This window comes from Camellia sinensis, chromosome 3 (assembly GCF_055761805.1).
Source record: "Camellia sinensis isolate YWXY chromosome 3, ASM5576180v1, whole genome shotgun sequence".
Taxonomy (NCBI): domain Eukaryota; kingdom Viridiplantae; phylum Streptophyta; class Magnoliopsida; order Ericales; family Theaceae; genus Camellia; species Camellia sinensis.
This window is the reverse complement of record NC_138963.1, coordinates 210299170-210324750: the sequence shown is the minus strand read 5'-3', so window position 1 is coordinate 210324750 and position 25581 is coordinate 210299170. Positions and strand designations below refer to the sequence as shown.

Genomic DNA, 25581 nt, shown 5'->3' with positions numbered 1-25581 from the left:
TGTTTACCGAATGAATGTTTGTCATATTTTATGAACTGTACTCGTGGCATCCATAGCAACTGACTGTTCCTGTTAATGTTACTGTTACTGCTACTGTTATAGAGATCTCTGTCAGTTTCTATTCTTGGAACTATTGTTACCGTATTGATGGCCATCAAATGACTATTTGGTCTATTAAGACCTATTGTACTGTTTTGCTATTGGATGTACCACGTATGACTGCTATGATTTCAAAATGAATGATCTAACATTGAATGAATAACTAAGCTACGGATACAAATGACTATTTTAGACTCTGAAAGGACATTCATTCTTAACCCCTTTACACATTCGTTATTCACTGGGCTGTAGCTCACAGTTTATTGTATATGTAGGTGGCCAGACACCGGATCAAAGCTAGAGGTGTTGACCCGAGCCCACATTTTGTCAAGCCAGCCATTATGCCTCATAGCGAGGTTTCGAACTTGCACGAGTCAAGGCTTTTTGGGTGATTCAAATTCACCATTTTGTCTCTGCTAATGTAAAGAATGTTTAAGACTCTTGGTTATACAATTTATGATGATAGGATTACGTCCCTGGCTTGCATATTGTCTTATATATGTATTTTTGGTATAAGTGATTCTGAATACGACTGTATGCATGAAAGTTTATTTCCATTCAGGTCCCCACAGCTCATTGGACATCATCTTATTTTTTATTGGCTTCTGCCAGCCTCCTTTATACTGTATTATTGTCATTACTGTTACGCAGGCCTTTGGTAATCACGGATTACTGGCCAGTTACGATACTAAACCCTTAGGGGCAGGTTTGGATCGTGATAGAGTGGTGTCAGAGCACCAGTTATACCACACATATGTGTCCAAATGAGCTACAACATGTCCTAGAAAAGTAATTAGGGCATTGCATGAGCATAAGAATGTGTGTGTGGTCATGATATGTGTATATGTGCTAATGTGCATAAGTAAGCTATTTTTCCTATGTTTATTATTACTGTGTTGTATATAGTGCAATGGAGAATGCAAGGAATGCAGATCAACCTGAATCATCTGAAATGTGAATTGCAAGATTGGAAAGAATGGTTGAATTATTGACTGAGGCACTAAGACCACAACAGAACCAACAGCCCCTACCCCCATCCCCACCAGTGCAGCCAGAACCAAAAGCCAATGACGATGTGATTGCTTTGACACAAAAATTTAACAAAATGAAGCCACCAACATTCTAGGGAGGTCTTGAGCCATTGAAGGCCAAAGCAGGAGTCCTAGAAACTGAAAAACTGTTTGAAGTATTTCCATGTACAGAGGCACATAAAGTGTTATTGGCTACTTTTACTTTACAAGAAGAGGCTAGACGGTGGTGGATGCTTATTCGTGATACAAACAATGCTGTGACTTGGGCTCAGTTTAAAGAAGCTTTTTATGAGAAATATTTCCCTCAGTGTCTCCGAGACCGCAAAGTGACTAAATTTGAACAACTGAAGCAGGGCACCATGTCAGTAGCTGAATATGAATCTAAGTTCACCAAGCTCGCCCGATACGCACCACACATGGTGGATATCGACTATAAAAAGGCTAGAAAGTTTGAAGGTGGGCTTAATGTGGAAATACTTGATCGAATTAATGTCTTGAAATTACTCAAGTATGTGGATGTCCTTGACCGAACAATTATAGCTGAGACAAATGTTGCAACATTGAAATAGTCTAAGGCACTGGTGACTGAATGGCGGGGCAAGAGACAAAGTTTCGGTTTCAAAAAGGGCTGGAACAACTCATTAAACAAAAAGCAAAATATAGGGTCAACAAGTAGCTCCAGTCAAGGAAATAATTCCATATCACCTTGTGCAGAATGTGGCAGAAGACATAAAGGGGTTTGTTACAAAATTTCTGGGGCATGTTATAGGTGTGGCAAGGTGGGCCACATGGTTAAAGATTGTCCTCTCACATCTCAAGACACTAGTAGACTTATAACAAGTGCTGCAGCATTAATTGTTACACCAAAACCAAATCCCAAAGCTACCAGAAAGGAACCTTTGAGGTAAGGCCGGGTGTTTGCACTTGTACCAGGAGACATGCAGAATACTGAGGCAGTTGTGTCAGGTATACTTTTAATTTGTGCTCAAAATGCTTATATTCTGATTGATTTAGGGTCTACACATTCGTTTGTCTCGCATGTTTTTTCGCGAAAATTAAATAGACCACTGGAACCCATGAACTATTTATTAGCTATACCTTCACCTACTGGGGGATCTATGACTTGTGCTTATGTGTATCCTGCGTGTGAGATTGTTATTGGGGATGTGCTTTTATATGTTGATTTGTTCCCTCTGAATCTCGATCATTTTGATGTAATTTTGGGAATGGATTGGTTAACAAAATATCATGCCTTCATTGACTGTGTGACAAAGCAAGTTATTTTTCGTCCACCGGGATTGCCTGAATTTAGTTTTAATGGGGTTGGTGTTGCACCTCCCCCATACTTGACTTCATCTATGAAAGCATCCAAATTGATTAAAAAGGGGTGTAAAGGATATTTATGTTATGTACTGACTGTACTTGTTGATACTAAAGCTAATGTGGACAGTATTCCTATAGTTAGAGAATTTCCAGATGTTTTTCCAGATGATTTGCCAGGCAATTTGATTGACAGGGAGATTGAGTTCACTATTAAGGTGATACTGGGTACACAACCAATTTCCAAAGCTCTGTATAGAACGACACCTACTGAATTGAAAGAGTTGAAAATACAATTACAAGAGTTGTTAGACAAGAGGTTTATCAGACCTAGCAGGTCACCATGGGGCGCTCCAGTTTTATTTATAAAGAAGAAGGATGGTTCATTGAGGCTTTGCACTAATTATCGTGAGCTAAATAAGGTGACATTGAAAAACAAGTATCCGTTGCCTCGCATTGATAATTTATTTGACCAACTGCAAGGTGCTCAAGTCTTTTCCAAAATTGACCTTTGATCCGGGTACCATCAATTGAAAGTTAAGGTTGAGGACATTGAAAAGACTGCTTTTCGAACAAGGTATGGACATTATCAATTTCTTGTTATGCCTTTCGTAGGTACTAATGTGCCTGCTGCATTTATGGATCTCATGAACAGAATTTTCAAACCATTCCTCGATGAATTTGTGGTTGTTTTTTATAGATGATATCTTGATTTATTCCAAAAGTAAAGAGGAACACGAACATCATTTGAGAATTGCTTTACAAACCTTGAGAGAGAAGAAATTGTATGCGAAACTGACAAAGTGTGAATTCTAGCTTGATAGTGTTATGTTTTTGGGCCATGTGATCAGTAAAGATGGCATATCAGTTGACCCACAAAAGATTGAAGCAGTGGTGAGTTGGCCTAGACCGACTAACGTTACCGAAGTCCGAAGTTTCTTGGGTTTGACTAGGTACTATCGAAGATTCGTGAAAGATTTTTCTAAAATTGTTTTGCCATTAACTCAGTTGACTAAAAAAGGATTACCATTTGACTGGACCGATCAAAGAGAATCAGCCTTTCAAGAATTAAAGACTCGACTTGTGACTGCACCGGTTCTCACCTTATCCTCAGGTACGGATGGATTTACTATTTTTACTGATACTTTTTATAAGGGTTTAGGGTGTGTATTGATGCAGAATGGTAAAGTCATTGCATATCCCGACAACTAGGGCCATATGAAAGGAATTATCCAACTCATGATCTGGAGCTTGCTACAGTAGTATTTGCATTAAAAATTTGGCGCCGCTACTTGTATGGGGCAACATGGGAGGTATATACGGATCACAAGAGCTTAAAATATTTCTTTACACAGAAAGAGTTGAACATGAGACAACAGAGATAGCTAGAATTAATAAAAGATTATGATTTACAAATCTTGTATCATCCGGGAAGAGCTAACACAGTTGCTGATACACTCAGTTGGAAATTAATTGGGAATTTGGCATGCTTACTTACCGGGCAAAGAGAATTGCTGCATGACCTTGAGAAATTTGAGGTTGAAATTGCTTCGCGAGAACAAGGTGGGACATTGGCTGCTATATCTGCTCAATCGGCACTTATTGAGGAGATTAAAGAGAAACAACAACAAGATGACTTTTTGAAGAAGATTATTGATGAACGGGAATCCAAACTGAGGCCGAGATTTGTTTTTGAACATGGTGTGCTGAAATTTCAAGGTAGATTGTGCGCACCAAATGATGTTGACGTGAAAAAGTGAGTTCTTCAAGAAGCCCATAGTTCAAAACTTTCTATTCATCTAGGAAATGTAAAAATGTACCTAGACTTGAAGCTTAACTTCTGGTGGCCAGGAATGAAAAGAGAAATTGCTGAGTTTGTGTCAAAATGCTTACAATGCCAACAAGTCAAAGCTGAATATCAACGACCCGCAGGGTTGCTTTAACCTTTGCCAATACCAGAGTAGAAATGGGAGCATATTACCATGGATTTCATTGTTGGACTACCTCGTTCCAATAGAGGTATGGACTCAATTTGGGTTATTGTGAATCATTTGACTAAATTTGCACACTTTTTACCCATCAAAACAATCTATAATGTAGATAAATTGGCTACAATTTACATTAATGAGATTGTTAGATTGCATGGAGTGCCTGTGTCCGTTGTTTCTGATAGGGACTCAAAGTCCACATCAAGATTTTGGTAGAGTCTGCAAATGGCATTTGGTACCGAATTGAGATTGAGTAGTGCATATCATCCTCAGATCGATGGCCAGTCAGAAAGAACAATCCAAACACTGGAAGACATGTTACGTATGTGTGTGCTTAATTTTCAAGGGAATTGGGAAACTCATTTACCTCTAGCTGAATTTGCCTACAATAATAGCTTTCATTTGAGCATTGGCATGGCGCCTTTCGAGGCATTATATGGTAGGAAATGTTTGTCACCTATTTGCTGGGCAGAAGTTGGAAATGGGCCTTTACTTGGGCTTGAGATTGTACATGAAACAACAGAAAATGTAAAATTAATTCAACAAAGATTGAAAACTACACAAAGTCGACAGAAAAGCTATGTAGATGTACGAAGACAAGACAGGGAATATGAAGTGGGTGATCATGTCTTTATTAAAGTGACACCAATGAAAGGACAGACTCGTTTTGGAACCAAGGGCAAGCTAGCACCGAGGTATGTTGGGCCGTATGAAATCATTGAAAAGATTAATTCAGTGGCATATCAAGTAGCATTCCCTCTCGAAATGGAACATATGCATAATGTCTTTCATGTTTCGATGTTATGGGACTATCTCCAGGATCGTTTTCATGTTATTGAGCCTATCCATATGGTGTCGAGTGACGACTACACTTACGAAGAACGGCCTATTCAGATTGTAAACCGACGAATCAAGAAGTTGAAAAATAAAGAAATCCCGTTAGTGAAAGTGGATTGGCAAAATCATGGTGGTGTTTACGCAACTTGGGAAAGGAAAGACGATATGATGAAAAGATATCCTGAATTGTTCCCTTTGAATCCGGTGTCACTACAAGAAAAGTGAGTTTATGAGACGGAACTATTTGCGACGGCACACTTGCCGTCTCAAAAAGTCACTTTTTGCGACGGCAAAAAATGCCGTCTCAAAAAAGCAGAGTATTTGTGACGGCACCATTTGCCGTCTCAAAAAAGCAGAGTATTTGTGACGGCACCATTTGCCGTTTCAAAAAAGCAGAGCATTTGCGACGGCATTATTTGCCGTCTCAAAAAATGAGAGTATTTGCGACGGCAGAAAATACCATTGCAAATACTCTCATTTTTTGAGACGGCAAATTGTGCCGTCGCAAATGTTCTGCTTTTTTGAGACGGCATTTTCTGCCGTCGCAAAAAGTGACTTTTGTGTTTTTTTTTTTTGTTTTTAGTGAATATTTTTAAATTTTTAAATATTTTTTTTAGATACACCTTACTTAGATGTATCTAAAAAAAAATTATGAAAAATATTTTTAAAAATTAATAAATATATAAAAATACAAAAAAAAAAATGTATTGAATTATTGTATTTTTGGTGTTTAGTGAATTTTTAAAAGATTTTTTTTACAATTTTTAAAATTTTTAGGTGTATTTATGTTAGGTGTGTCTAAAAATTAAAAAAAAAACTTAAAATATTAAAAAAATTCAGTAAAAACAATATAACACGGAAAACAAGAAAGTATAATTTTCTCAAAAGAGTTTTTGGAAAACTCTAACCTAGCATAGTGATTGTGGTTTTGAGACAGCTTCATATATATACAGTCACAAAATGGTTTGAATAAATTCTAGTACTTTTTTCTGTCGCAAAAAAAAATTAAAAAAAACAATATCGTCTTACTCTTTTGATATAACATTTCTCTTTTCATTCATTTTTTCATCTTCTTGTCTCTCTGTCTCTATCTCTATCTCTTATCTTTATCTTTTTCACTCATCACTCTTTTTTCTCTGTCTGTCTGTTTCTCTCTCTCATTTTCTCTCTGTGTCTCTCGTCTATCTCTCTTCTCTCTATCTCTCACATCTGTTTTCTCTCGCTCATCTCTATTCTCTCTATCTCTCTCATTTCTTCTCTCTCTCTCTCTCTCTCTCTCTCTATCTCTCTCGCTTATTTCTCTTATCTCTCTGTCTCTCTCTTTTTCTGTGTCTCTCTCTCGCTCATCTCTTTTCGTTCTATTTCTTTTTCTTTTTGTCTATCTCTCGCTCATCTCTTGTTTCTCTCTCTTTTTCTATCTCTCTCTCTCCATGTCTCTCTCTCACTCATCACTCTTCTCTCTCTCTCTACTTGTCTATTTGTCTATTTCTCCCTCACTATGTTCGTCTTGCTCGTTCTCTTACTCCCATCTTCTCTATTTATCGAGCTCATTCTCGATTTATCGATCTACTATAAACGACGTCGCCTTACTCTTTTGAACATTTCTCTTTTCACCCATTTTTTCATCTTCCTATCTCTCTGTCTCTGTCTCTCTTCTCTTTCCCTCTCTTACTCATCACTTTTCTCTGTCTGTCTGTCTCTCCCTTTCTCTATGTGTCTCTGTCTCTCTTTTCTGTCTATCTCTTTCTCTCACTCATCACTTTTCTCTGTCTGTCTGTCCGTCTCTCTCTTTCTCTCTGTGTCTCTGTCATTCTTCTCTTTCTCTCTCTCACTCATCACTCTTCTCTGTCTGTCTGTCTCTCTCTTTTCTCTGTGTCTCTCGTCCAGCTCTCTTCTCTCTATCTCTTTTATCTCTCTCTCTCTGTGTCTCTCACTTATCTCTTTCTCTTACCACTCATCTCCTCTACCACTTTGACCACTACTACAAATGCCATTTCACTACCACCACTGCTACCACGGTCGCCATTTCACCTTTACGACTACCATTATTACTACCATCGCCACCACTCCACTACCACCACTACCACTATTGCCACTACTACTACTACTACCATTACCTCTCTTTCACCACTGCCACTCCATCTATTCTACCACTACCACAACTTCACCACTAATCTTCTTCGCCATCACCACCACCACCACCACCACCGTCTCTTATCCACCACCTTCACCACTACTGCCGCTTCCTCTCCTCTACCACAAAATATTACCTCTCTTCTCTCTCTCACTTATCACTCTTCTCTATCTGTCAGTCTTTGTCTTTGTCTCTGTCTCTGTCTCTTTCTCTTTCTCTTTCTCTCTTTATCTCTCGCTCATCTCTCTTCTCTCTATCTCTCTCGCTCATTTATCTTCTCTCTATTTTAATGGAAAAATTAACTTTATTTTAATGGAAAATATTATCCCTACTTCTACCAAATAAAAAAATAATAATAATTTTATATTCATTAAAATAAATATGAAACAAATAAATTTTTAACCTTACTAAATGAAAAAATAAAAATAAAAATAAAAATTCATTAACTATAAAAAAATTATTTTAATAAAAAATAATTTTTTTTAGCAATGACATCCTCCGTTACGAAAAAAAAAATCTTTTTATTATTTAAATATTCATTTGTAATGAAAATTAGAAAAAAAAAATTCAAAAAGAAAAAAATTCATAAAAAAATTAAAAAAAAAATCATTTTTTTTTTCCCTCTTTCAAATCTAACCGTCCATCTCTCACTCACCATCTCACTCACCTATAACAAACAAAACAAAAGAAAAAAACCCTAATCTATAATCGGCTCCCTCTCTCTCTCTCTCTCTCTCTCTCAGTCTCACCATCACTCACTCACCATCTCACTGTCTCTCTTTCTCACTCTCTCGTTTCTGGCAGCCGATCATTCAACGTAGAAACTTTCTGCACCGATCATCATCGCACAGCCGATCAATCTACTTCACAGGTACACTCTCTCAATCTCTGTCTCTCTCTCTCCCGATCGTTGATTTTTTTTGTTTTATATATATATATATATATATCAGATATATATCTCTCTGATCTGATCTGATCTGTCTCCCTCACTCTCTCATCTCATCAGTCTCACACTCACTCTCTGGTTTTGCATCTCTGCACCGATCGACTCCCACACAGGTAAGCGTCTCTGTCTCTCTCTCTCTCGCGATCGACGGCGAGCGGCGTCAGAGCAACCCTGTTGTGAGGCCGATTATAGATTAGGGTTTTTCATTGCTCGATTAGTTCAGATCTAGCTCTGTTTTTCACTTTCCATACCCTTTTTTTTTGCTAAATATGTATATACTCTCTCTCAGTGTTCGTTTCAATGTTGTTTTACGTTGTTATATGGTTTTGGACAAGGGTATTTCGTTGCCCTTTTGCTTCAATGTCTTGCTTTATCTTCTAAACTCTGATGATATTTTGGTGTTGCCAGGATTTAGTTTAATTAGCTTTGAAGAGCAGATTTCTTTATCCATTAGTGTTGTTGTTCCTATGTTAGCATTTTAGCCAAATCTGCTAATGCATGAACATCTTTATTGTATTTAGAAGTGTGTAGTTAATTGATTAGACAGTGGCATTTTATAACTTATGGGATTGAACTCTATATCTAACAGAATGGATAATTCAATATTTAGTTGGAAAAATGAAAGTTGAACTAATAGTTCGGTCGAACTAATATTCTTTCATATTTATCAAATGGATTTAATTGATTTTTACTTAATGCATTTAATTTTTAGTATTGAATTAGGTTATAAAATATCTTCTGCCGAAGGAAGTAATATCTTCTGCTGAAGGAAGTAAAACTAAACATTTGGAAAAGCTGCCATAAATATCCTGATCTGGAAGGTTCTCATTAAACTTTTAGTTCAGATATCCCCCATTATTGAACTGTTTGCTTGCTGATCTGTGTTCTTACTCTTCATATATTGTTGTTTTGCCAGTGCATATAATTATATTATTTATTAATTTCATATCATTATCCATCAATAAGTATTGAACACATAAAGGACTAAAAAGTGGGCAAACTAAGGTCATTTTAGGTATTAAAAATGTGTCGTAAACTAATGCAATATGCTTATGAAATTTTACTTGTGACGATATTGGAACACGCTGTGTTATCTTTGAAGATCTTGAATCTTGAATGCTTGGAAACTCGAGCTATACTCTAACCTGGACATCAACCGTGTTTTGTCTACATAAATTGCCGACGCACTAAATCCTAAATATGGCAAATTCAAAATTAGGACATGGACCTGGCGGTGAAATAGTATCGAAATTGTACAAGCAAAGAGACAAATTTACTTCCACTTGCGTAATTTATTTGTCCACTTTGACGGTAATGAGTATACTTGTTTTATGATAGTGCATTAAATGGATTCACATTTATAGATTGTAGTGTAATATTTTAGTTTTGCTCATATGTGACTTGGAGATTATGTAATAAGCATTAATTGACCTCAGTATGAACATTGAAGTTGGGATTCAGGATGGAGTTATGAACATTAAAGTTATGAACATTGAGTTGACCTAAGTAAACTCATATGTGACTTTCTCTGTATGTCTACATTTCTTTATAATTTCAGTTAGGATTTAATTCCTTTCATATTATGACTATAGGTCTAGGAGATATGACCTTTGATCACTAGGGTTCTTGTCCCTCTACTCTACCTGTGTGTAGACCAATCTGTGTTAAACCTTTTGGTTTAAATTTTGCTGATTTGACTAAATTCTTGAAGTTTATGACTAGTGCATTCACATGAGTAGTTTGGGGACTTAGACATGAGGAAATCTGATTTCTTCCTGATGGAACACCGGATGTGCACTTTCGAGTAGCTTGTGGTGGGCAGAAACTTAGGGACATTATGTTGGATTCTAATAGTGAATTGTATGGACCATATGTAAGTAAGCCCCCCTCTCTCTTTTCACATTCTGCAACTACATTAACAAGTTTTGAAAGTGAAGAAAGGCTCAATTGTTTTCTTTTGAAAGTGAAAAAAAAAATGATTAATTATACCCACTGTTCCTATAATTTGCCTCGTGTCCATTTTGTCTTTTTAGTTCATTATATCAATTTTGCTTGTCAATTTATTCAAAGTGATACACTGAAAGTATGGTTTATGTGTTTTGAATTTTCAGTCCAGACCTCTGCTAAATTGTGGGGGAGGAGGAACTTGTGGGACATGCATTGTAGAGGTGAGTTATTGATTTCGAATTTATTATTACTAACCAAGCAGAGTCCTAATCATAATTCTTAAAAAAAAATAGCACAAAAAAGTAAATGTGTTGCCAAGTAAGATGAATTTGAAACACACATTGATTTTTCTGCGCACGTTTCTATAAAGTTGTGCATGTAGCATTATTACTTATAAAAATGATGTTATTAATATCTATCACTACTATTATATAAATATATTATCTATAATTAGCTTAGTATTATTGATATATAAATAAATTTTACTATGATTTATATTTATATTATTTAAATATATAAATAATGCATAATCCAACGACTGAGATGAAGACTGAAATTATCTGTTATGATCCCAACTCTCTCTCATCCAATCACTCGCAAGCCGTAACTTATATATAAGTGCTAGTACCTCTCCACTTTCAGCATCCCAGGTACCTCTCTCTCTCTCCCTCTCTCTCTCTCTCTCATCACCGATCGCTCTCCTACCTTAAACCTCTTTCTCTCTCTCTCTCTTGAATGTTGGGATCACTCACAAATCAGTCGTCTCTCTCTCTATCACTCTCTCGATCTTCATCACTCATCACGGACCCCCTGTACGATCCCTCGTCTGAAATCGAAACAAGGTCGAAATCCAGGTATTTCTTTTGGGGTTCAAAATTCGTTTTAAATTGCTTGGTTGCTCTTAAAATTTGTTGGAAATTGCTTGATTGCGTTGAAATTGATTGCTTGCTTGATTGTTGTTGTTGTCTGAAATTGCTTGTGAATTTTTTTTAAGGGTTTGATTCTGAAATTGCTTCTTGTTGTTTCTCTATGAAGAGTGCTATTTATTTATTTATATGGAGGGAATCATAGGTCGGTCGACTTATTAGCTATGCAAACAAGATATTATTAGTAGGATAAAAAAAAAGGGGGAAGGAAAGGAGTAAAAAGAAGGTAACTGGTGAAGCTAAGCTTCATATCTGTGATGGCCTTTTATGCATGTTTTGTTTGAAGTAATAGTTAGTAATTATTTTCTAGTGAGGGATTCTCATATGACACTTCATTGCTATGCCCCTATAAAACATGGTACTTCAAAAAAGCATGCCGTACTATCTCTTATGTACTTCTACATATGTACCGGTACACAAAACGTGCACTTAAATTTTTTCTTAATTTTTGACATACCATGACATATTTAGTATATAACCATACCGTACCTCAATTAAAACAATATTTTCTTCTTACTAAACTTCTATGATTTTAAAATTAAACTATGGTTTGTAAGTTATTTAATATATTGGCATTCAATTTTGCTTTATACCTTTACTTTTGACATTAAATGTTAATTGTAGGTTGGACCTTAACAAATTGAATCATTTAAATTAAAAATAAATATATTTTTTTTACAGGTGTACCAAGCCGTACCCGTACTCTATTTTTTAAAAATTTTACTGTATAAACGTACTAGTACTCGTACCCGTACCCGTGCTTCATAGCTACGCCCTCATAATCTTAGTTTGATATATATAATATGACTTCTTCGATGATGTAAAGCACTTGGTACACATATCATCCGATCTTTTTTGGTTTTGATGTCATTTGTTGACTATGGAGCATCTAATGTAAAGTTTCTTGATCTGATCTGATGCATTATTTTATTATATCTTCTGTCTGTCTGTCAAATCACTAGAAAATGATGGTTTCTTTTCAATTACCTTACTTATTATGTGTACACATCCTTTGTATTGCAGAGATGATCCAGAACATGACAGAATGTATAAGGTGAGAGTTAGATGGGGTGATCCTATGGCACATTTGGTCAAGGTAACTAGTAGTGACTTGCGTGCGTGTAGACTCTAGTTTGCTGAAATGCCAAAATTTGTACTGATTTTTGAATTGTTCCTCAATGTTTCAGAAAAGTATCCTGAGCTTGTTCTATCAGACCTAGGAGATGATGATAAGATGAAAGAATCAGGGTTTATAGTCCCTCAAGACATTCCTAGTCACAGCTGGTTAAAAAGAGGATTAGATGCTCCTCCAAACCGGTATGCCATCAGACCAGGGAGACACTGGGATGGGGTCGATTGTAGTAATGGTTTGTTTACTTGCACCTCTTTTCTTCAGTTAGATGTATTTTTTGCCCCCAAAATGCCTTCAGCTTATATTTTACTCTCCATTTGTTTTGTAGGGTTTGAAAAGGAAATCTTTAAAAGGACGCCCGAGAAACGGGCCACGGAAAGCGAAGCATATCTTTGGTCTGTATCAGATATGTGAAGTGCAAGGACTGTATTCTTCATGTTGTTGCTACAGGGGTTATACTCAGTTTAGTGTTTGTGTTAAGTGGTAGTTAGAGATGAGTACAAGAAAAATAGCTTGGAAAAGAAGCTCTGTTGTGCTGTAAAAAATAAGGATAGACAATGACAGATGGTTATATACATTGCCTGTAGTGCATGCGGCCCTGTTCTTGCTTCTATAATATTTTTGGGACAAGTTTTTTTACTAATATAAATTGTTCTTTAGAATACTCATGCTTGACTGATTTACATCACAAGATTGAGTGCTCAATTGGTCACATGCACATATATCTATCTAATATGATATATAAATTATTTTTTATTTTATTTTATTATTATTTTTTTGAGACGGCAGCCTATTCACCGTCTCAAATAGGGGTTTTTTGCGACGGCAGTAATGCTGTCGCAAAAGATAAGGTATTTGGTTGAAAATGATGACTTTTAGCGACGGTGTAATTTGCTGTCGCCAATAGAACTTTAGCGACGGCAACAAGTGCTGTCTCAAATAACCTTTTAGCGACGGTACTTGTGCTGTCGCAAATATCCCTTTTAGCAACGGCAAAACAGTGCCGTCTCAAAAAAAAGTCAGATTTTCACGGTTAATGGCGACGGCATTTTTCCGTCGCAAAAAGGCTTCTTTGCCGTCGCAAACCAAAGGCGACGGCGTTATACCGTCGCTAAAGCCCTTTTGCAACCCCCTCTGTTGCGACCCCCCACGTGCCGTCGCAAAAGGCCACTTACCGTCGCAAAAAACCTTTTGAGACGGCATTTTGAGTATTTGCGACGGCATTTTACCGTCGCAAAAAATCAATTTTTTTGTAGTGTGTTCTTCCAAAATGAAGGTAATTCAAGTTTGGAGGACCAAACTATTTTAAGGGGACAAGACTGTGACAACCCTGACTCATGATTAACCCTAATTCATGATTAAGCGTGCTAAGTAACTAGTTAAGACGAAATCCTAAATTAATTACATGAGTGTGTTGTTTTAAATGCATTTTTATCTATTTGATGTAGGAAGATCTGTTCATGTTTTGGTTTCAATTTGTGAATTGAAGGCCTTATCGGCAACCGATTCAGAAATTGACTTGATTTATATGTTAATTAGGATTTATAGAATTTTATGGTAGGTTTAATTAAAATTAGGTTCGGAACGATTAAATTAGATTAATTTAATGCCATTCGATTAACTTTGTTATCTACCACTTAGTGAGTCATTTTAATAACCCCACTAGTTCAACTTTATGCCTCTTTTCTCCCTAATTTGATGATCAAATGTGAGATAGGGAGAGAGTAGGAAGATTTGGGCCCTAGACTTGAGAATTGAATTCAAATAAGAGGAGTTGCTAGGAGAGAAGAAGAAGCCTTGGAGATTTGATCATCTAGCTTAAGAATTTACCACCTAAGGTCCAAATTGAACATCCAAGGTAAGAAGTCAAGTCTCTAGTCTTGAAATTAAGTTGATTCATCTATGAATTCAAGTGAATTGAGCTATGAGATGTAGGAATTAAGCTTAAGAAGCAGGAAGAAAGATTAATCCATGTATGCATGTTCATTTCATTACATTTGGAGCATGTTTGCTAAGAGTTCTCTCATGCATGTCATAGATTGAGCTTAATTGTAGAAAGTCGTCATGTTTTCTATCAATTTGCCAACTTTGATCATGTTTTGAAGTAGTGGAGTTCAAGAGAATTCATGCATGCTATATTCTTGAAACATTCATAAAGTTTAAGTAGAATTTGTGTACAATTGGCATGCTTTTGGGCTTTGATTTTATGAAATAATCTTTAAATCATGATGTGTTATGAGTTTCTAAGTGTTTTCCAGAATTTTGGCCCAAAAAGATGAGTTTTGGAGTGTTGAATTCATGTTTTGAACTTTGGGAGCAAATCTGGAAAACCCAGAATTTTGCTTCCACGCTCAAGTGAAGGATTCCACGCTCAAGCGACCACCTTTATTTTCACACTTCTACTCGAGTGACAAAAGGTTGGCTCGAGCTTAAATTGCATGCTCTCAGAAGTTTGCGTGTTTGGAAGCATGCTCGAGCGACAAGACTTGCGCTTGAGCGAGGACCTGTGTCTCACGCTCGAGCGAGTGTCGAGCAACCGTCGAGCGAAAATTGCACGCAACCAGAACTATTTCACATTTTGCAGACCGCTCGAGCGAAGGAGTGTGCGCTCGAATGACCACTCACATTCGGTATGTCTGCTCGAGCGAGACCCCTATTTTCAGCAAGTTTTGAAGATATTTTGAAGTACATTTTTGCATTCTCTTTCCATCCTAGGCATTCTTAGGCCATGATTAAGACATCATAATGAGGATAATAAAGTAGAACCACACCAAACAAGTAGAAAGGACTAAGTTATCAATTCCGGGTGTGTAATTTAGTATACGTTCATTCTATAACTGTGTAGGTGACACACCTCAAGGAAGTTAAATAGCCTGTTTACAGCCCTGTTATCTGTGAGTAACAATGTTGTAAAGCTATGTTCATTTATAATTATTTTCTGAACGATTGACTGTATTGTTTTCCGAAATGATATTGTTTACCAAATGAATGTTTGTCCTATTTTATGAACTGTACTCGTGGCATCCATAGCAACTGACTGTTACTGTTACTGTTACTGCTACTGTTACAGAGATCTCTATCAGTTCCTATTCGTGGAACTACTGTTACCGTACTGAAGGCCATCAACTAACTGTTTGGTCTATTAAGACCTACTGTACTGTTTTGCTGTTGGATGTACCATGTATGACTACTATGATTTCTAAATGAATGATATGACATTGAATGAATAACTGAGCTACGGATACAAATGGCTGTTTTAGACTCTGAAAGGACATTCATTCTTAACCCCTTTACACATTCATTATTCACTGGGTTGTAGCTTACGGTTTACTGCATATGTAGGTGGCCAGGCACCGGATCAAAGCTAGAGGTGTCGACCCGAGCCCACGTTTTGTCAAGCCAGCCATTATGCCTCATAGCGAGGTTTCGAACTTGCACGAGTCAAGGCTTTTTGGGTGATTCAAATTCACCATTTTGTCTCTGCTAATGTAAAGAATGTTTAAGACTCTTGATTATACAGTTTATGATGATGGGATTACGTCCCTGACTTGCATATTGTCTTATATATGTATTTTTGGTATAAGTGATTGTGAATACGGCTGTGTGCATGAAAGTTTATTTCCATTCAGGTCCCCACAGCTCATTGGACATCATCTTATTTTTGATTGGCTTCCGCCAGCCCCCTTTATACTGTATTATTATCATTACTGTTAAGTAGGCTTTTGGTAATCACGGATTACTGGCCGGTTACGATGCTAAACCCTTAAGGGCGAGTTTGGGTTGTGACACCTACAGTCAGATGTGCCGGCAAAGACAACTGGTGGTGTCGACGATGGTAGCAAGGACATACAGAGCGGCTTGAGAGATTAAGATTGATGACCCACAAATAGGGAAGAGAGAGAGCTCCTTCACAGAAACAAATTCAATTTAGTGCAAAAAAAATGGGAAAAGAATAAGTTACTGGCGACTAAAATAATTTTTAGTTGCTAAAAATATTTTATAAATCCCTTCAAAATTTGAAATGCCTCCCTCCAAATATTTTAGTTCTTTGGCGACTAAAAATTATTTTAGTCGCTGAAAATAAATTTTTGGCGACCAAACTTTTAGTCGGCAAAAGTAAAAAGTAAATTTTTGTTTTTCATTCGATTACTAAATAATTTTAGTAGCTAAAACTAACTATACAACGACTAAAATATTTTTTAGTCGCCAATTGTAGCATTTTTAGCGACTAAATTTTTTTTAGTCGCCAATAATCAACATATCCAACTAAAAAAATTTAGTAGCTAAATATTGTGCTTTTGCCGACTAACATAATTTTTGGTCGCCAATTCCACAACTTTTGGCGACTAAATTTTTTTTAGTCACCAAAATTAATCGCCAAAAGTACATTTTGTTGTAGTGTTTTCAATTCCAACTTTGATCCGCATTGGTACTAGAGAGAAGGAAAAGTGAGATGATATAAAGTAATTCTTTCAATTGGCTAACCCCCGTAGAGTTTCATTTTAAGACAATAAAAGGCCAATTCATTTTCTGATTGACACTTGCATGAAATGTAAGATGTGGTTATAATTGATAGGATATAAAATAAGAAATATTTGCGTATTTGTGTTGGAGATTTTTTCAAATATAAAAATAAAAAATCTATAATAGAAAAGATTAAGAATAAGAAATGCACAAAACATTGGATAAGTTACTAAATTTACTTGCCTTGCTCGTAAACCTTTAGTTAGTTTTTTGGTCATAAAAAAAAAAAAACAATACAAATACAAATACAAATACAAGAACAAACAAACAAACAAATTAGTAAATCTTTTACCTTACTTTCAACGTTTACAAAATCCAATTATGTAGAATAAAAAAAGATATTACCACCAGGGACAGAATCAAAATTTTATCATCGGAGTTAAAGATAAATTATTTTATTATTATATATATACACATAAAAAAAATTCAAATATTATAGAAGTCATTTCTAATAAGATTAAAAATAAAAAATAAATAAAAAAAAGATATATATTTTTTATACTTGGTAGAAAATAAAAAAAGAATGTAAGTTGGTAAAAGAATGTGATACACATCTTTTATACTTGGGAATTATTTTATTTATATAATAAGATATATATTTTAAAAATATTAATGATAAATATAATTTTTCACAAAAACGGATGAGCCATAAATCCCTCATAGTTTTCTCCTAATTCTCTCCTGATAATTGCCCTATTCTAATCACATGCAATTGGCACTGCTCTAAACTAGCAAGGACCACAGGTTGTTAATTTCACATAGCATTTTAAATTCGCTAAATTTACATGACCTGAAAAAAAAAAAAAAACACACACACACAAAGCAATATGCACATAAAAATCAATATGAAATTTAGATTCATTTTGAGTATCACTTACATCAAAAATGAATTTAAACTATACATTGATTTTTTTTTTTTTTTTTTGGGACGATATTTTGTGTACATAATAACATTATTGTTTTAAATATTTGACAAGCTATTAATAAAGATTAGAAGATAAACGAGGGGTGACAAGTACTTCAAATGGAGTGACTTTGAGATTTGTTAGTCCAGTGCTCTCAGTCATATCAATTAGTGCATTGGATGGAGTCGAAAGCTCGAAGCCATGGAGTAACCTAGCTAGCACCAAGTGCAACATTTGGATACCGAATAATGTTCCAGGGCACACCCTTCTTCCAGCTCCAAAGGGGATCAACTCCAAATGCTGACCCTTGACATCAACATCTTTGTGGCTTGTAACGAACCTCTCCGGTCGAAAGTCCGATGGCTCTGGCCATATAGTTGGGTCCCTTTGGAGCTTCCATAAATTCAGAGTTAGCCGTGTGCCTTTGGAGACATGGTATCCACCAATAATGCAATCTTCTGTGAATTCTCTTGGGCCTGATAGTGGGCCTGCTGGGTATGACCTTAATGTCTCTTTAACTATGGCGTGGAGATATACTAATTCTCCGATGTCTGATTCGTCCATTTGCCTTTCCTTACCGATGTGGATGTCCAATTCTTCTTGAGCTTTCTTTAATACGTGGCTATTGTTCATTAGTAATGAGAGTGCCCACGTCAGCATTACTGCAATTGTATCGGCACCTCCAGTGATCAAACCCTACAAAGCCAGCAACAATTAGCAAATTAAAAGGCAGTGCCCATAGGCAATTTGAGTAGTGTTAAGTGTGATGATTGTTTGAAACTTGGTTGTGTTTGACAAGTTCAACTTGGAATGACCAAAAAATTAATTAATGTGTTAACAAAGTATTGATCTTGCTAACAAGTGCCTTTAGGGCATGTTTGATTTACAGATTAGAGTATAAGATTAAGATAATTAATTTGTGGGCTCAATAATCTTATGTTTGTTTTGAAATTTTGTTTCAGGATTATTAATCCAATGAATAATTAATCTAACAAATTTGTAAGATTATTAGGAACACTACAAGAAAAAGCAAATTTCGCGACTAAAAATGGATTTTTCGTCGCTGAAAGTAGCAGAATTGGCGACTAAAATGGAATTAGTCGCCAAAAGCGACTAAAACAGTTTAATAGCCAAATGTAGGGGTTTTAGCGACTAAAACTCAGTTTAGTCACCGAATATAGGGGTTTTAGCGACTAAAAAAATTTTAGTAGCCAAAAGAGAATGTTTTTGGCGACTAAAAACATTTAGTAGCCAAAAGTATAGGTTTTGGCGACTAAAAAATAGTTTGGTCGCCGATTATACGTGTTTTACCTACAAAAATCAATTTTGTAGCCAAAAGTGAAGCTTTTTGGCTACTAAAAAAAATTTAGTAGCTAAAAGTCAAGAATTGCCGACTAAAATGCAGTTTAGTCGCCCAAAGTAGAGGTTTTGGCGACTAAATTTCAGTTTAGTTGCCAAAAGTGGAGGTTTTTTGGCGGGAATACATTTTTTTAGCGACTAAAATATAATTAGTAGCCAAAACTATACAATTGGCGACTAAAAAATAGATTTAGTCGCCAAAAGTGATCTAATTTTTTTTAGTAAATAATTTATTTTTTACATAAATTATATTGAATAAAATAATTATTTATATATATAGCTAGATATTAATACGGGTCAATATAGTATATAAATAATATATGTTGCATATATATTCATGTGGTGTTGTAGTGGCTTAGTGGTGAGAATGTGCTGCTAAAGGTTTAGAATGTAGGAGAGGTTGGCGGTTCGAATCTCAGAAAAAACAAAAAAGTTGGTGTTTTTTTTTTTTTTTTTTTTTTTTTTTTTTTTTTTTTTTTTTTTCACGGAAGCACCTTTGGCGACTAAAATTTTAGTTGCCAAAAGTTGGTTTAGTCGGCGATTCATGGACTATTGGCGACTAAAAGATTAGTCGCTAAATGTGTGATTTTAAAAAGTGTAAATCACTATTGGCGACTAAATTGTTGGTCGCTAAAGAGTTATTTTTTGCTGAATAAAAAAATTTTAGTCGCCTATACCTCCGGCGACCATATATACGCGATAAAACGGGCAACTAAAAAAATTAGTCGCTGAAAGTAAAAACTGGACTTTCGGCGACTAAAAACAGACTTTTGGCGACTAAAAATTTAGTCGTCAAAGGTGCTTTTTCTTGTAGTGTAATGGGCTACGGGTGAGATTATATATCCTGAGTTGGGAAATAAAATAAAAAGACTCTTTTACCCTCATATGTTTTCTTATCCAATTCAAATCAAACAATAGGCAAGGGGATAATTTATCCTACTAATCCAATTGGATAGTGAATACCACATTAATTTGATGAGATTATTAATACCTGCATTATTAGTTGTGTGAATCAAACATGGCCTTAGGACACAAGTTAAAAGATAAAATGTTTATATAATACAATGACCCCGTTTGGTAGAGCTGTGGGAAAGTGATTATAACTTATAGCCTAACAGTTTATAACTTATAGCTGTGAACATAAGCTGATTTTTGACTTATAAATTAAGCTTCTCCTCCCCCACTCAAAGAATAAGTTGATTTTTGACTTACAAAAAGCTATAAGCTGTATTGTTAAGCTGAACCAAACACATAAAAATAGCTTAAATTAAGCTAAAAGCTGAAACAAGCTGGAAATAAGCCCTACCAAACAGGGCTAATACATTTTTCATTAATTTGAATGTAATTTTACTGAATTTGAGATACTTTTTTAATATTTTTATATTTTTTAAGAGAATTTTTACATACTTCTTAATATTAAGCAATACCCATAGGACACTTGTTAACAAGTGTCATAAAAGATAATTATGTGTGAATAGAAAATTTGACAAAATAATTTGATCCTTATAGGCCAACTAGATTTCTCACTAAAAACCCTTTACTGGTCTTGTATAAGGGAAATTATTCTATATTTCTGAAATGTCACGTATCTATACTCTTTAACCAATTATCATTTAATATGTTATTTTATGTTCTCCAATCACCCAGTAGAATACCTCACCTATACACCTTCACCAATTACAATATTATGAAATGACATATTTTTATATTTCGAAATTACTGAATAATTACCTCTTGTGTAGTGGTTGATTATTTATTGTGGAAAATAAAGCAAGGATAAGCACCGAATTCCCCTTGATTTTTATTTATTTATAACTAGAGAAGAACATTGAAACTTTGTAACGAGGGCCCCCCTTACCTAAAATTTCTTTAGTTCAAAAAGAAAAACATTTTTTTTTATAATATAAAATAAAATATTATTATTTGAATAAATTACATATGAAAATAATCTTCTATTTTATATTTCATGTTAAAAAAAAAAAAGTTCAAGATCTGAAGATTTTTAACTCTAGAAAAAAAAAAAAGACCGATAAATTAGTAACATCTAATTGCATTAAAAAGGATATGAATCCTCTTCATTTCATGATGGATGATTATGAAGCAATCATATTGACATGCTTTTATTTTATGTTGGGTTTCTCTCCGGTTGAAATAGGATTGGAAGATGTTGTTGGACCTCTATACACCTATTATAGAACTCGTATCAATAATCTAAATTGTTGAATGTGTAGAATTTATCGAGTACTTCATCACAGGAAAAAATTATGTTAATTATATCAATTGCTACTTGATTAGATTATATTTGTGTCAACGGTAAGTATGATTTTTAAAATAAATTATTGATACTAATATGATTTGATCTAATATCTATCGATATAAAATTAATGTAATTTTTTGCAAAATGATGGACTTAACAATCTTTACATATTGATTGGCTTGGATCATCGATATGGGCTTTGTGGTGAACCCACGAAGGTCCAATAACACCAACTAATTGGGTTTCTCAACTGGAGAGAGCCTTCTCCTTTATTTTAAATTCAAAATTAAAATATATATATATATATATATGCATGTATAACGATTTAGGGTCTTGTCAACCTATGCCTTTATTGCATAAATTAAAAAGATTTTAAAATTATAAATACTTTATAACACACTTTTACAATATCGATCATATTTTAATAATATAATTATTTATTGCATAAATATATGTGTGTAAATTATATATTAAAACAAATAACTTGGTAATCGTAATTATGCACCTTTATAATATTTATTTTCTGATAAATAAACAATCCATTTGAAAAAGCATACTTTGTTACTATTTATAAAAATAAATAAAATAACAATATTAACCAGATCAATTTAATTTTGTAATTAATGATATATACCAAAAAATGGGTCACAAGTCCACGAATCTCCACTACACCGGTCCAGTCCAACGAGCCTGGCCCAGAGGAAGAAAACTTACCAAGCAGGTGGCCTTGTTGATGACGTCAACATTGTATCCAGCAAGGTCAGTGTCTTCAAGAGTTGACAGCATCACGCCCATGAAGTCCTGCTCGCCGTTAGACTCACTGGAATCTCTCTTCCGACGGTGCTCCACCAACCATCCCCCCACAAGACAGTCCATTTCCTTCGCAGTTTCTTTCATGGCCTTTTCATGTCCACCCAAGTCCAACCACCTCAGAAATGGTAATGCATCAGACACCAAAAACAGCCCCAAATACTTGAAGAAATTCCTAAACGCCTTCGGACACCGCCGCGCCTCCTCCTCATTATCACCACCATCACTATCACTACGAAAATACCTATGTAGATTGAAATTTAAAATTTAAAAATTTTATTTTATTCTTTAGTATTTAAATAGAATTATTATTTAAGATTAAGATTTTACTTTTTAATTAGGAGATTTGGAAAAGAATTTCAAAAATTAAAAGAAATAATAAATAAAATACGGCTCTGTTTGGTTGTGCTCTGTAATCAGTTTTCTACCCGTGTGTTGGAGCATGATGTTTGGTTTCGTTTTCAAATCAATTTTCTACCCTCTGCAGAGAGAACTCTGATGCACAGGCGCCTTTTTTGTCCACCCGGTAGACCACCCGGTAGACCACCCGGATGTCCACCCGGATGTCCGGCTGATTTCCAGATTTTTTTTATTTTTTTTATTTTTGCAATTGATTTACATAATCGGGACAAATATTTTCTAAAAATTTTTAAATTTTTTATGTGCTTTAAAATAATTTTGAGTTGTATGTTTAGTTATGAGTTGTAAATTTTTGTATCACATATCAAATGTCACATCAATAATTCTCCACTCAAATCAAACCTCTTTTCCAAAACTATTTTCAAAACTCTTTACCAAACAAATTTTCTACACTCAAATCATAATTCCACAACACACAAACTCAAAATACAACTCATACTCTCAAATCACATTTACAAAACTCTACCAAACGCTACCGTCGATTTTTCATCTAATTTCACAATATTTTTTCCTCTCGCTTTTCAAATTTCTGTATAAATTCTCCGACCAAACACAATTTTAAGTTTTTTCATTCATTTGTTTTCTTACTCTGCAAAATCTATTTTTTGTTTGGGTGTGCGATTTTACAACTGTTAACGTTTTATTTGCGTCAATCAATATCAATATCAATACCTCTTTGGCGACCATTCTAACCACCACGTTGAGAGTCAAGTCCGCAAACCACTGCTTCATCTCCACCATAATCTTCCCTGAGCTATCTCTCTTTTCTCTCCATACCCTGAGAAGCTCTTTAATGGTGGTGTCGGTTTAGGAGACTCGGACGTGCTTGAACCCCTCGAGCCGCCGGTGACAGACGAGCTCGAGCAAGATTATCTTGCGGAGCTCGCGCCAGTATGAGCCGTATGGGGAGAACCCGAACATGGCGTAGTGGTAGCGGAGGTGTTCAGCGGCGATGAATTTGGGGCGAGACGAGACCGCTATGTCGTGGGTGGTGAAGCATTCTTTGGCTATCTCCCAATTGCTCACCACCACAGCTCGGTGTAGGCCAAGGCGGATGGTGAAAATCGGTCCGTATTTGTCGGACATGGAAGGTAAGGTTTTGTGGGGTAGTTGAGAGCCTCCGAGGAGGTGGAGGTGGCCTAGTATCGGCCATGCACCACCAGCTTCTGGGGGTGAAATTTCCTTGGAAGTTTTAGATCTGTGTAGTAAATAGTAGAGAAGTAGGACTGAAGTAAAGGCTAAAGCTATGGAAGTGTTTGTTACTGAGATATTAAGAACATCCATGGCAGCTTATAGCAATTGGATTTGTTTTGGGTTTTAGGTTTTCTACTAACTATATCTATCTATCTATATATATATAAACATATATGTGGTGGCCCAAAAAAATACTACCTTATTATCAATGGCCCAAATCTAAATACGGATTCCATCAAGTAAATATTTCACCTCCATCTATAAAAGGGCATCTCGTGGAATGAAGGTATGCATTATATCTTTGCACCACACAGTACACTCACTCTCTTCAATCCATCATTTTCTCTATTTGCTTCAAGTTGTTAACTTTATCATCGAAATGTCTTCCGCCGGCAACCTTGGTTGGGTGGCGCTAACCATACTTATCTTTGCAGATTTATGAGACAAAACTCATCTCTTCGTTGGATCTCTACAATCCATATAAGAGAATTTTCTAGTTTCACAATATATATATATATAGTGATATTAGGAATTCAAACTTAATCATTTAAAAATTATTTATAATTATCAATGGTGTAAATTATTATATAAATAAATTTCATATTATCCAAATTTAATTTATAATATAATCGTCCATCAAAAAATATCTTACTAGATAAGTTTCCTTATTTAATATAGAAAAATGTTTTAAAATTTTAAAACGGAAGCTCTAAAATAACATTAATTAAATTATATATATATTTTTCTTGCGAGCGGATCCTCTAGAGTGAATTCTCTGGAGTGATCTCCTAAAGTAGTTGATCGAACGGCTCAGAATAAAACTCACCAAAACGACGTCGTTTTGGTGAGTATTTTGAAAAAAAAAAAATCAGATTTTTTGAAGGTTTTTTTACAGATCAACAATGGCTTCCATTGTTCATCATCATCACAACCCAACAACCTAAATCAGATTAACTCTCTCTCTCAAATCCATTCTCTCCATCACCCTCCTCATTCTCTCCACTACTACAAAAATAGATAAAGATCACACTTTTTTTGTGTGATGTTTGTTATTTAATCACACATTTTTAGTTTTATTAAAGTGTGATCTTTGGGAGTGTGATTAAAAGGGGTCATTTTTAATCACACTTTTTAAGTGTGATTAATAACATTTAGATCACACCTTTTAAGTGTGATTAAAAACATTTAGATCACACCTTTTAAGTGTGATTAATAAGATTTAGATCACACCTTTTAAGTGTGATTGATAAGATTTAGATCACACCTTTTAAGTGTGATTAAAAACATTTAGATCACACCTTTTAAGTGTGATTGATAACATTTAGATCACACCTTTTAAGTGTGATTGATAAGATTTAGATCACACCTTTTAAGTGTGATTGATAACATTTAGATCACACCTTTTAAGTGTGATTAAAAACATTTAGATCACCCCTTTTAAGTGTGATTGATAATATTTAGATCACACCTTTTAAGTGTGATTAATAACATTTAGATCACACCTTTTAAGTGTGATTAAAAATATTTAGATCACACATTTTAAGTGTGATTAATATCATTTGGATCACACCTTTTAAGTGTGATTAAAAATATTTAGATCACATCTTTTAAGTGTGATTAATAACATTTAGATCACATCTTTTAAGTGTGATTAATAACTAATAAAACCTGTGATAATAAACATTTAGATCACAGATTTTGAGTGTGATTAATATCTAATAAAACACGTGATTAATAATCAGATAAAGTCAC

General features: G+C 34.9%; 1 long non-coding RNA gene and 1 pseudogene across 3 annotated transcripts; one reads left to right on the top strand and one right to left on the bottom strand.

The window, feature by feature from the left end:
* The first annotated feature begins 10474 nt into the window (after positions 1–10474).
* On the top strand, positions 10475–13022 carry LOC114306694 (uncharacterized). 2 transcript variants are annotated; one of them, XR_014363287.1, is made up of 4 exons: positions 10475–10523; positions 12252–12324; positions 12416–12595; positions 12689–13022. It is a non-coding gene; the product is annotated as an uncharacterized LOC114306694 (long non-coding RNA). The 2 variants fall into 2 exon arrangements; XR_003644794.2 differs by lacking the exon at positions 10475–10523 and adding an exon at positions 11020–11156.
* Positions 13023–17608: 4586 nt separating this feature from the next.
* LOC114299898 (cytochrome P450 CYP82D47-like) lies at positions 17609–23925 on the bottom strand (annotated as a pseudogene). The gene is made up of 4 exons (XR_014365185.1): positions 23308–23925; positions 22978–22979; positions 22120–22459; positions 17609–18485 (listed from the first exon to the last, which is right to left on the bottom strand). The product of XR_014365185.1 is annotated as a cytochrome P450 CYP82D47-like (transcript).
* Between the last annotated feature and the right edge of the window lie 1656 nt (positions 23926–25581).